General features: G+C 37.0%; 1 protein-coding gene across 2 annotated transcripts in view; it reads right to left on the minus strand.

The window, feature by feature from the left end:
* Positions 1-13,113, minus strand: part of CDKAL1 (CDK5 regulatory subunit associated protein 1 like 1) — a 393,962-nt gene that overhangs the window by 281,203 nt on the left and 99,646 nt on the right. The gene's annotated exons all lie outside the window — the stretch shown is intronic.

Genomic DNA, 13,113 nt, shown 5'->3' on the forward strand with positions numbered 1-13,113 from the left:
TTCACATTTTCTCCAGCAATGTATGGATTCATGAAGTGTTTACTATTATGTTGGAACAGGCTAAGACATGTCATAACATTTTTCAGAAAAATTATCTTATCCAAAACACACAATTGCTTAGACAATTTCATACTCTTCAGCTTGCTCAAGCTGTCTCCAAGATGAATGCACTCAAGAAAGACACGTTCAACAAGTGCAAGAATGCAACACTGAGTATCTGGAGATCTCCAGCAAATGCAAATTTAATGAAGAGAGAAAAAAACAAAAAACAAAAAAAACCAACACAACCAAACCAAAGCAAAACCCACACAAAAAGAAAGCAAAACCACACAAAACAGACTGGTACCACATGGTTCCACTACACACAATTTTCACTTCATACTCATAATATGGATTTATTTTGCAAACTACAGCTCAAATGACATCTCAGAAGATCACACAAATTGTAGTATTAAAGGAGATTACAGATCATCCTACAAATACCTGTGTTAGCACAAAAATGAGATATTTCAAATGAAAAAAAATAAATATCCTATACACAGACAAGTGTGAAATAACAGGAAAGTTTATTATGCCCGCTACATCATATGTAACATCACTGCAGTTAATCCCTATAAAATACTTGATTTTATTTTAGTGGGACTTTCAGGAAATCTTCAGACATTCATCATAGACAGCTGTATTGGTCCTCTATTTGCATGCTAAGGTGTAGACTATAAATGCAGACCCTTTCATTTCTTCCTTGATAACATTTCTGTGGATAAAGAAATACAATGAACTGCCAATTTATTACATTTTTTAGACAGGGAACCTAGCAACAAGTGTCTGAAATCTGCAATTCTTTTTTTTCTTTTTTAAGGGCTTTGCAAAAACTTCAGAGGTCACCTACTTCTACATATCCAAGTGAAAAAACAACCACTTCTTGCATTACCTAAAAATGTCACATCGCACCATGTGACACTCCACTAGCTCAAAGGACAAAAATCACTACTTAAATAGTCTTAGAGACTCAACCTAATGCCTTGAGGCAAGACAATAAGACCTGTCTCCAGCAAACAATGCACACATCCCTAGGAAACTGCATCTGGTATAATATGCTGCTAGCAACAGCCATCTCCATTTACTTGAAAACCTGTGAGCACTACAGAAGAAAAAGCTTTTATTCAGATCTTTTTATCCGAGGTAAAAAAAATAAACAACGTTTCCCCTGACACATTAAATGGCATTTTAATGTTATTTCACAGCTTTAACATTTTGCCGTATCTTCTGGGACTATAACTGGAGCAAGGGAGGAAAAAGTTAAGCTGAATATTCTCCATAATAAGCATTGCCTTCTTTTAACTTTCTTAAAGTTGTGCAGGTCTCCACAGAATAAAGAATTTTGTACACTGAGATTTTTTTGCTTTAAAATGCAATTAAGTGGAAATGTCAGAACTAAATTTTCAATCAGTCAATTTTCATTACATCCATAATACACTGTACAATCCATGAAACCCACCATAAATGAAAAACCATTGTAAGGAAATTATGGAAATTTTTGCCTCATTATTAAGCCGCCACTTCTCTAAATATGCATTCCAGTACTATACTGTCACCTCCTTTTAGTATTGTTTAATGAGCCCCCCTCGTATTAACAAAAGCCTACAAAAATTATCCTTCAAAAATCTAGTTAGCCCAGCAGCTGTATTAGAAAAGCCTTTATCCTTCAAAAACATGAATAGTGATGAGAATAATACCTCATGGAATCTAGTAGGTGGCATGAACAAATACATCTTCTCTTTTAGATACCCTTTATATTTTCAATTACATGAACCTTACCTTGAACTTTCAATTTAATTGACTCGGGACACATTTTCTAGAAATACACTCTTCTAAGAAGTGCCTGCACGATACACATCTGAACAGACATTTAATTAGAGCAATTCTTTTTAAAAGAAATGAATTATTTGAGCTACTTCCTAAGTAGTGGGTGGGGAACAAAAAAAAAAAATAAATAGGGGCATAAAAACAAGGCTGCATACAGCAGAGGACTTATACAAGGTCTGTCCTGAAATCTTAGATTATAATCTATTGCAATTCCATTGCATAGACATTGCCATTGCAACCATAAACGTATTATCAATGAAATATGTTCAATGTATTCTGCTTTTTACAACCAAATGTGAGGATGCAACTAGGATGGGGAGAAACTTGTGCCTTGCTTATAGAAGCTTGTGTTGCTAGGAACCAAACTGCAATATTATGCTCACAATTTTATGTCGTATGTTGTTGCATGATTTCTTTACTTTTGTTTTTTGAGCTCACAGAAAATCTGGTTGGTAATATGACAAAGATAAAGAAATATACCCCAGGCATCCAGAAAAGTCCCCTGCAAGTGTCTGCTACATCAGCACTGTGTGTATGGTAACAGTGTTGGATATCATGGCAGGTAGTGCAGGAAGCTGTGGTACCACCTGCACCACTTTTTCATGACTCAGTTATTCTGGGTGGAATCACCACAGAAAAAGAATTACAGAGTTCTCCCCAAGGTTCAAAACCAGGGAAAATAATACAAGTAAAGAAAAAAGTGAAAGCATAAAGGATGGGTCATATCCAATGGAAAACAAACTGTGACATCAGAAGTAATTAGTAACTTACTCTTTGCTAGATAGAAGTAAGTGAAGCCAGGTCATTACTGCTCACCTGCTTGCCTCCCTCTCCGTAAGTGGAGCTGCTTTCAGAGAGCAAACATCACTACACATCCCACCAGCACAGGAAGGCATGGCAGACATCTGAAACCAAAAGCTGTCTGTTCTCTAAGGAGTAGAACTGGCAAACTACAGGCCGGTCATCATGAAAGATACAATTCGCAAAGTGTTGTTCCTACTAGGCAGGTAACAACTGACCATACTCTCAAGTTAAGTTTTTGCATCAGTGAGCTACATCCACCAAACACAGTACTCCCCTGCTCATTACTGTACCAGCACAATCCCTGTGACCTTCACCTTGAGACGTATATAGTTAAATCTAATTGTGTAATGCACCAGTGTAGTTCATTCATGCCATTCTCACAGCTTCCTATTACACAAAATCCACAAGACCCCTTTTCAGGTACTTTAGAAAGTGAAGCCATAAATCAACAGGAGGTTTGTGTCTAGAAACACCTGAAGAAATGTTAGTATACATGAAGAAGTTCTGCTAAGGCAGCTCTAGCTGAATACAGTATGAGCTGGGTATATGATGAGATCAGGCAGCCAAAGGTTATAAAACATAAAATCGGGGGGATACTACTTCACAGGCTGTAGAAATAATGATATGTCATCTCTGGGGAAAAGAATTGCTATTTCACTGCAGATTCAAATGTATGAAAGATCTTCCAACTATCTCATCTGCTGAATTAATCAGTAGGAAGCCACAAGTTTTAAAGAGAGCCCAATACCCCTGGAATGAAAAGATAGTTCCTGTATAGCATCTGGAATACATTCTTGAAAATCCATAAAATCACACAGCTATTTTCTGTTTGAAAAATTACAAATGGTAATTTAACTGCGGCTTTACAGGCTTTGAGCCAATCTAATGTCTCATTACTACCCAAAGGCTTGCTTCCAATCCTTCCTGTCTCTTATTACCACTCCTACCTTTCTCCAGTTACCCCTCCTCCTTCTCACTTCTGGCCATCTGGTATCACTCCTTTGCTCGAAGCTCTGCAGCTCACTGGAGCATTCCAGGGCCCCAGTGAACTCACTGACACAGAAAAAACCTATGGAGCTGGGTTTGGGGGTATTTTCTCATTTTATTCCATTAAGTTAGCTCATGGGAGAAGGGCTATAGAGAGCCAAAACAGAGGTCAAGGGAAAGCTGTTGGGAAAGAAATGGAAAAACAGAAGAACACGGGAACTCCTTGTTTCATCAATGGCCAGTTTGACAAGTCTTACAAAACCTTGGAGGTCACAATATGCTGACCAGCACAACTGAATAAAAAGCAGAAAAAGATGTAAGAAACTCACACACATGCTTTTGAGATTAGGGACAGCCCCACAGTCAAAGGCATGTGGAAAACCTGAGGAAAGCTTGTCAACATCATTAATTAGAGCACAACTACTTCAATCTACTTAGGCCTGTCAGCTTCCTTGTACACTTCCACAGCCCTCAAAGAATAACTGTATTTTCCTTATGAGATATGTGAAGATGTAAAGTTAATTTGAGGATGCTTATGCTAATTATTGGAGTTTACTTAATTGCTCTTTGAGGACCAGTCTAACAAAGCAGCCCTCTAGTTACCATGCTGCATCCTCTGAACTTGTCTCCTTTGGTAAAATCCATTAAGAAACAGGTATATACTCAAGGTGAAGAAATAAGGTGCCCATTCTCCTCCTGAGAAAAGCAAGCATGTCTTACCTGAAAATACTTAAAAAAGACATAAATGCTTGTTCCATCAGACTCCAAACTGAGGCTATAAAGATGTTCTCCAAGCAAAAACAAACAAACAAAAGCAAGGAAGTACCCTCCTCCAACAGAGCTTTTCATAGGAGGTGAAATGTCAGATCTCAGAATAACCCCAAGACTCAGACCTTACATACCAAATTATTCCCAAATTTCTGAAAGGCCATACCTGAGGAAGAAACAGTGTATTCTATCTACATTTGGATATTCACAGTATCTGTGTGAACAGACGTTATGCTACTTGTATCTTATCCACTAAAAAAAAATATGCATTTGAATGCACTACTCAAACTTCTGCTCTTCACAAATGCAACAGATCCATCCAGGCTCTTGCAGTAAACAGTTGCATTCATCACTCCAAAATGATGGGTTAGAGTGGCTTCCAAGCTATGGGAAATTTTCCCAATGCAGTTTATGGCATTAGCTGTAATATCTTGAATTGAATTTTGTCCTTTAGCTTCTACCTCTGATTTCCTCCTTCAAGTGCAAGCATTTTTGCATTCTTTCTCCTACTTCAAAAAAGACTTCATTCTCTCCAAACTTGAAAATTTAATCAAATCTGAATTTATGTTTGTATATATAGATGGCCTGTTTAATCAGATATACTTGGTTTCAAAACCTGTGAAAGGAAATCTGTAAATTCACTTGGAAAGGGACATTAAACTTATGGTAGACTAAAGAAATGGAAATGAAAATCATTACAGTGAACTTTTAAATAACCCATTTGACTCTTACCCTATTCTTCTTTCTATATGTATTCCTGTAAGAACTGTAATATTCTATTGTATTATTTGTGGTGTATCTCTCCTGTATGTTTTATTAACTGACCATTCATTCTACTTCACCTTTCCAGTCTTCCCACTCTTAGTTCAATTCATCTTTTTAAAGATAAAATAAGCGCAGTTTAGGGCACAGTATTATTTCAATTAGTTTGTGAAATACTACACTGCCTCTCAGGTTCCAAGTCCAGGCAGGCTTCAAGTTGCATGCATGGCCAGTGGTTGTAATATAAAGCCTTGTTGATACAATGGCTAAAAAATGAGATTAGTGTTGAATGAAAATTAAACAAACTGATTTTTTCCCCTCGGAGGTGCAGTGTGTTTCTCAGTAACAGACTACCTACAAAATAAAAACAGGATCACCAGAAGAGGCTGCTGTTCTAGGAGCTATTAGGAGCACTTAATTTTTTTAAAGTATTTCACACCAGGAAAATTTTTTCATCAGGTAAAAAAGGTGAAAAAACAAAAAAAGAAAGGGTGCAGAACTGACATGGTCTAAACACATAGAACAGTACCTCACACTCACAATGTTGTTCTACTGACTCACCAGAACAAAACCCCTGGAGATCTCTATGCTGTACCTGACATGGGACATTAGCATAAAAAGGCAAGGGTAACACCAAGGAGCAGCTGAGGATGAAAAGTCACAGATATGAAGCGCAGCCAATATTCTGATCATCTAAGCTTTTTGCTATTCAAAATCAGGTAGCTATGACTATTACATGAAGGGGGGGGGGGGGGGGAACTATCTTCAAGAGCCACTAAATGCAGTTTTCATTATGGGTGCACAGAAGACTGCCAAAACCGATCCAACGAAGAAAAAAGGAACAAAAATCAGCGAGGCTATTTTTCAAACAGAAAGCTGCATTGACTGTTTCCGTCATGGAAATGCTATGTGAGCAGCCACACTGTGCCTAGCTTTTGTCAAGAATTCCGCAATAGATAAGGACTATAGAATGACTGAATGAAACAGAAACAAGTGACACAGAACAGAGCAGAAACAAAAAAGGAGGTTTAGCTCCTCAATACTGGAACCTTCATTCAGTCCAAATTGCACTGTATCACACATTTTTATTAACCTTTTATCTGTTTTTAAGTTTATTAAACTCTTTCATTAAAGCCTAGTGAGTTCTTCCTAATCTAAACCCATGAGAATAATTTTATTTAATTCCTGTTCATGATCATAGTACCTGAATATCAACAGAAGTAACAAATTACATATTATACTGTCTCTTATGCTGCTTAACCTTGGCTTTTTCAAATTAGGGAAATGTAGGTTGAAAGGACTTCTAGAGGTCACCTAGCCTAACCTCCTGCTCACAAGCGGACTACTGACAACATCATTGACTAACCAAGGCTGGAAAACTTGCTGTCACTAGTTACTTCTTCTGGTCCCATCAAGAACAACTTCGTTCCATGATCTTTGCAATTGCCCTTCAAGTAATTACAGGCCTCTGTCAGATTACCCACTAGCTTCCTATGTGCCACTCATGACAGTCTGACCATTTTAGCAGCCCTCCAAAGGACCCGCTTGTCTCATTGAATCCCTCAACTGACCCACTAATCCCAAAACACAGTAGTCGAAGTGAAGCCCCACCAAGGAAATAGGAATAAATGTCTTCCCTCAGTCTCTTGTTCCTGTATGTTTTATTCACAACTGAGTGACTCATGAAAGTTGCTTCATGTTTCTTGGTCCTCACCATGTATCTCACATTCTTTGCAAATGGCTACTTAGCCAACAGCCTTATTCAACAGATTACAAACTGGTGTTAACTAAATCTTCATTAATAGCTTCAATTTGTCATTGCTTTATACCACACCTAAAAGAATGGTAAAGTTGCAAACAGTACTCCATGGACTACATTCTGACATACACATTTGTTGGACAGAAAAATCTGGTTTCTGTATTGTAGAAGCACCAAGATGCTCTACCAGTCACAAAATCACCACAGATCCTGAAAGCAAAGGGCTCCTACACTGCTTTCACTTGATGCTTTACAATGGCCTTGCACCACATGCCACTATACGAACTGAAGAGATTACCATTTCATTTTCTTCAGAGACTGAAGCTTTGAGTCTGTGTTTAAATGTACAGATTCAAAAGTGCATGACAATTATTCTAGAAGCTAATCCTACTTCTGAAGAAATATTACTTCGTCTTCTTTTTCTACTCAGGAATTTTTAAACACATTATCAAATAAAAAGAAAAATTAAATTCCCAGGTGACTTGAATGACAACTGCACTTTGCTTTTGCCTGTATAATCCCTGTACACAGTTGTCACTGATGCTTAAGCACGGGAAGGGAGACGATGCTATTAGAAAGCAGGAAGCACAGAAGTGCATCAAGCACTGCAAGATGGCTTTAGTGCACTCCTACTGCGAGGTGGGACTCAGAGTACCTGCATCTGCTCGCCACTAACAATTTATGCAGCACTCTTGCTTCCATTGTGGTTTAGGCTTTTTGATGCGTATGGTTGGAAAAACATTTGCGCAGGGAGTGCCTACAAAATGAAGATACAAGCCGTAGAAGTAGCTCTGGGAAACTAATACCAGTTTTGTCATCTAAATTAGCTCAAAATGTATTATTTAAAGAACTAAAAATTCTAACTTCTATCAGAGTTGAAGGGATAATATATCTAAGCACATTAGCTTGCCTAAGAATGTTCCTAAAATAACCAAGATATCACTCAAATAGATTTCACAATAGATAATATTTTACAAGTTTAATACATTGACAAGCATTTCATGGGGATATTAATAAATGCATGGGCTCATGAAAATTTTAGGTCACATGCATATCTGTGAGGTCAAAACAACTTAAAGGATCCAAACAACAAACATAGCTCCTATGTCTTAACACAACATTTCTAACAAAAAACAATCCAGTGTGGCTTGGATATAAATATATGCACTTGGATATAAATGTATGTACACATATACACCAATTATTTTACCCTAAAAGCTCTATTTCCTTTTTATTTTCTTCTAAATTGCCCATAAATTTCAGTTCTCATAGATTAATACCACCATTCTAGAGCATCTCTTTAGCTTTACATACACGTAGAAGGAATATTGAAGAATAAGCAGAGGAATGTCAAGAGAAAGGCCACATTGCAGTATGCTATTGATCAGCAGCTTTCTAAAGGTAATAATCTATCATGAGAGTAATGGGTAATTTTTAAAGGTTGCATAGGACTTGCAAAATAAAATGAGCTAGGTGCTTTAAAGATAAAGTTTCTGTAATGATCTTTAACGTTTTTATCTCAGTCCGGTTTCTGATGAGATCACCCACAGGTCTGTACAGGAAATGGAAGCAGACTCCAGCTGCCTGCTCCTAGGACTCCCAAACATTCTTTACATGAGAGATTCATACTCTTATTAATGCTCTAATGAAAAAGGCCTTCAGTATTAAAGCTGTCTCCCTGGACTCCAGACGCATAGTAAATTCATGCAAAAATTGTAACACTCAAGTTTCCCTGCAACGTATAAACAGTTATAATAATATCATTGACCTCTACACACCTCTAAGCAATATTAATTGCTCAAGTAGCATTCCCTATACAACCACTTCATATTTTTAATTCCTTTCTATTTTTAATACAATATACATCTCTGCAGACTGAAAGACACCTCACACCAGGAAACGATACTAAATAATGCAATGCTCTGCATTAAGGTCACTTTATGCAGCTCAGCATTCTAGTGAATCCCACTGGAAATTATCATCTTGCTATGAAACCCTGGAAAATAAATCCATCTGCTCCTACCAGGAGTTTCAAAGAAAGTCTGTTCTACAGTTTTCAAACACTGCAGAATTTGAGAGGATAGGAGAAGTGCTAACTGCACAACTTACACTCCTGAAATTTGCTCTGAATGATTTCGCACAGTTTTCTGCCAAATTTTCATAGCGACTCAACTATTTTTCAGACTTGGATTACACTAAGTGTACAGTATTTTTTCTTTGAAATACTGCTTCATTAATAAACATCACATTTTTTTCCTATCATAACTTATATACAAAGATTCAAAGTATTAAATAGGTAATTGAGTCTTTATTCTCAACAGTCTACACCCAGGAAGATCTTCCCCTGTCATCAAGCAGAAGTTTGGTTTTAAACAGGTGCCAGATGGAGTTAGAACTTTTCTTTTAAATAAAGCTCAATTTGGGAAATTGAGCACCGCACTCACTGAAGCTCTTTTCAAAATCAGAAGCCCATTCATCAACTTTTCACATTCCTTGCTATTGGGCAATGCAATCCAGGTTTCTCTAGAACCCAGAGCAGCAAAGTGTCCTTTAAACTTGTTTACGATACAAAACTCTGTAGAATATAGGTCTACCTATATAAGCAGAAGGTTGGTTAAATTCTTCAGTGAGGGACTGTAAGCATGAACTTGTAAGCATGAATATGTTACAAGCATACCCTACAGAAGTACAGAAGTAAAAACTTACATTCTGCATTGTTGTTACCAGCAGCTTAACCTGATGGAATACTTTTAACACATCTTAGATTTAATAGTATAGAACACTAAGGAGTGAACAACTTAGGTTGCTTCTCTGATTTTAATAATCCCCTTTCCATAGAGCCAGACAGTGCTGCACTGCTTACTTCCCCACACCTTTTCTTTTTTTTGGAGGGGGGTGCTTTGTTTTGTTGTTAATTAAAACTCTTACCCTTTTATGTGCCCTGGTACGGATCAAGTGAAGGCCAGAGCTACTCTTATGATCTTCAGAAGACTTGAGAGCCTCCATTCCTGATGCACTTTCCTTAAAATGTTATAACTACATTCTCCCTCCCTACTCCCATGAGCATACCGAAAATGACTCTTACTTTCCGCCTCTGTTCACAACATATATCAATTTATAGAATATCCAGTTACTCTATGATTTCTGCCAGTATTTGCCACTTTCTGAAAAAGCTATCAGATGTTATATGCAGGAGCATCTTCCCTCTGATGGGAATCAGGCAAGCTCAGGCAAGGCCCTGTGTGTAAAGCAAGGTTAGCTTAAAGGGATATTGAACTATTATATTTATCTTATAAATTATGGAAATAAATGTATCTATAATAACATTGAGATAGATAAACTGTGTTTCCACCCAGTCTGAAATGTCTTCAGTATCAGAAAATCACAGTCAGTAACACATATAACAAATCAGAAAACAATAACAGATTTGCTGCAGCCAGCTTATCTCAAACTGTGCCTCCAACAACTTTCGCTTTAAGTAACCCAGAAGTAAAAGTAGATAAATATTTTACTATTCATACATTAGCTTTATCAATTTTAAAGCACAAAACCAGAGCATATGTGGTGTTCACAATGAGTTATAATATTCAATAGGGCTGCTCAAGCTCTAAAGGACATGAATAATTTGAGACTTTACACATAACTCTCAAAAGTTATAAATTTTAAAAAGCCAAGCCCTTAATTTCATATTCCGTACTCTAAATAATGTGCATTTGACCTTGACATCAAAATGGGCAACTATGCTCTCCATGTTTTCAGCTGTACACTTTAAGATTTTACAAACTATACCCACTGTATTGGTATTGGACACCCTGATATTGAAGAATTTGCAACACATTCATTGGATTTACTACTAAACCCAGAATAATTTGAATTTTTTATTATTAATTTTTTTTCTGCAAAACTGAACATAATAAAAGGGATACATAACTTGAAAAGAAACTGTTCAAGGTACCAGCAGTTTACAGAGAACAGAATTTGCTGCCTGTTACTACAAAAGGAAGTCATATAGTGCTAATTCAGCTAAATCACCAGAGAGACTATGGACTATAGACAGTTTCTATGCAGTCATCATCTTCCAGAATTTATCCAATCCTTACCACACACTTAAATTCCTAACTGCACCACAGAAAGTGCTTGGAAGCTGTTTGAAAGCATATATTCTCTTTCTGCTGCTCTCAGACTCCTCAGCTATATGTACCTTTCCCTCTATAGATGCAGCACTCCACCTGCCACAGAACCATTGGCCAGTATTTCAGAAAGACCAGAATACCAGACTGGCAGCTCTGTACAAGTACAAGCAACACTGGATGCTTTTTCCATGATTATCAACAACAGCTTCCTCTATGAACCATAAATCATGCTCTCCTATCTTTTGCCTACCATACAGTGGGCTTTACGATAAAGAGAGCTTCTGATTAAATCAACAGGCTGGAGCATCATACTTCATTGTTGTTATTGTTTCTTTTAATATTAACCCAACATTAGCATGCTCCCGGCCTGAGGGAATTTTCTCAGCATTCCAAGATTTGTTAAATTTATCATCCATCAGTTATCACCACAGCCCATGGTGTTTAAAAGAGCTAGAGATTTATACACTCTCTATAAATATGTATATGATACGCTAAGTATATATAATAACTGTACATCCTTAGTGCCACTTCAAAATTGGTAGGAACTCTCTTTTTAGTTATAATGTACATAGCCTTGACCTTATTCATAGATTCCCTGCCATATTCCATTCATATTCCCCACCACAGATATTCCCTTAATAACATTAGATTCTCTTTGCCAAAAATCTAATTACATAACCTACATATAGCTAAATAAAGCTGCCTTAACATCGCCTTATTAGACCTTTATTCTATATTCCCTACCCTTCTTAATTACCAAATGGTGGACTAGCTGAGAAACTGTTCCCACACATCTCAAGTGTAAATTTATCTTCTCCAATAACTTCAAAAGTTAAACTCATTATTTGGATAATCTCCGACAAAGACAATCAGCTTCATACTGTCATTCATCCTTATCAAACTATCAGTCTGAAATCCATTTATGATTTCACATTTACCCAACAGTCAGTTCAAAAATAAACTCCTTTAAGGCAGAGCAATGTTTATGGTAAAAAATACACACTTAAACATGATGTTTAAAGATTGCCATAAAACACTGTTCAATTCCGAAGCCAGATGAACAGTCCAAACAGGTCAGAGGGACAAATAGTTGCGTAGGAAGGCACCTTTTTACACTGAACTTCCATCTGTCAAGGATATCTTACACCAGCAGAAATTGCCCATCTGTTGCATATAAAAATAGCAAAACCAGTTTGTTTGCATTCCCAGTAAAAGCTAAGCAATGGGGAGGGAGCAAGATACATCTCTGTTTACAAGCAGGCTTCCAAGAAGAGTGAAGAAGTTACTTGAAGTCGACAAGGACTCCTCACCACTGATAGCGGGAGGAAGCGTAGGAGGGAAGGACAGCCTCCCACTTTTACTGAAATCACCAGAGTTTGCTATTGTAACAGCATGAAAATACAGAAATGGGGTCTTACCAAAGTCAGTACAAGAACTGTATCAAGAAAAACCATACAGTCATATGGTACAAATTTAAGAAATTCTCATAAAATCATCACAGATCATAGCTTTACTTGAAGACAGAACATCTTTATCTTTAGGCAGCAGAGAAGCTACTGTTTGTCCAAGGTTTAAAAAATACGTGTTCTTTGTAAAGAACAAAACTAAGGGAATTACAGGCTGATAATTCAGTTGCTTTTTTCCAGCTACTTAACAAGTCATTTGCTTTGCAAGAAATATCTTTTTTCTTTTTTTTTTTTTTTTTTGCCTAAAAGCTATGTGCCCAAGAAGCTAACTGGCTAAATATTTGTCGCTATTTCCAATGCATATCTCAGAGGCACTGTTTACAAAACATTCCAAAGACATTATCCAATTTCACAAGAAACACAAACACCGCTGTATGGTATCAAGATTTTTTTAAGCAGTAACTAGAAGTAACAATTTCTAATTACCTGCTCAAAAAAAGCACACAACACTTGAATTCAACACGCGTAAGTAAGCCCCAGTCATATTTCTGTTACTTCTGTTATCCCAAACCACAGTCTCAATTAATGATTTAACATACTCAAACAGCCAACACAACGTTTATGACTC

The sequence above is a fragment of the Neopsephotus bourkii genome, unplaced genomic scaffold (assembly GCF_033783945.1).
Source record: "Neopsephotus bourkii isolate Nb327-2 ecotype Australia unplaced genomic scaffold, CSIRO-AGI_Nbou_v1 NB_272, whole genome shotgun sequence".
Lineage (NCBI taxonomy): Eukaryota > Metazoa > Chordata > Aves > Psittaciformes > Psittacidae > Neopsephotus > Neopsephotus bourkii.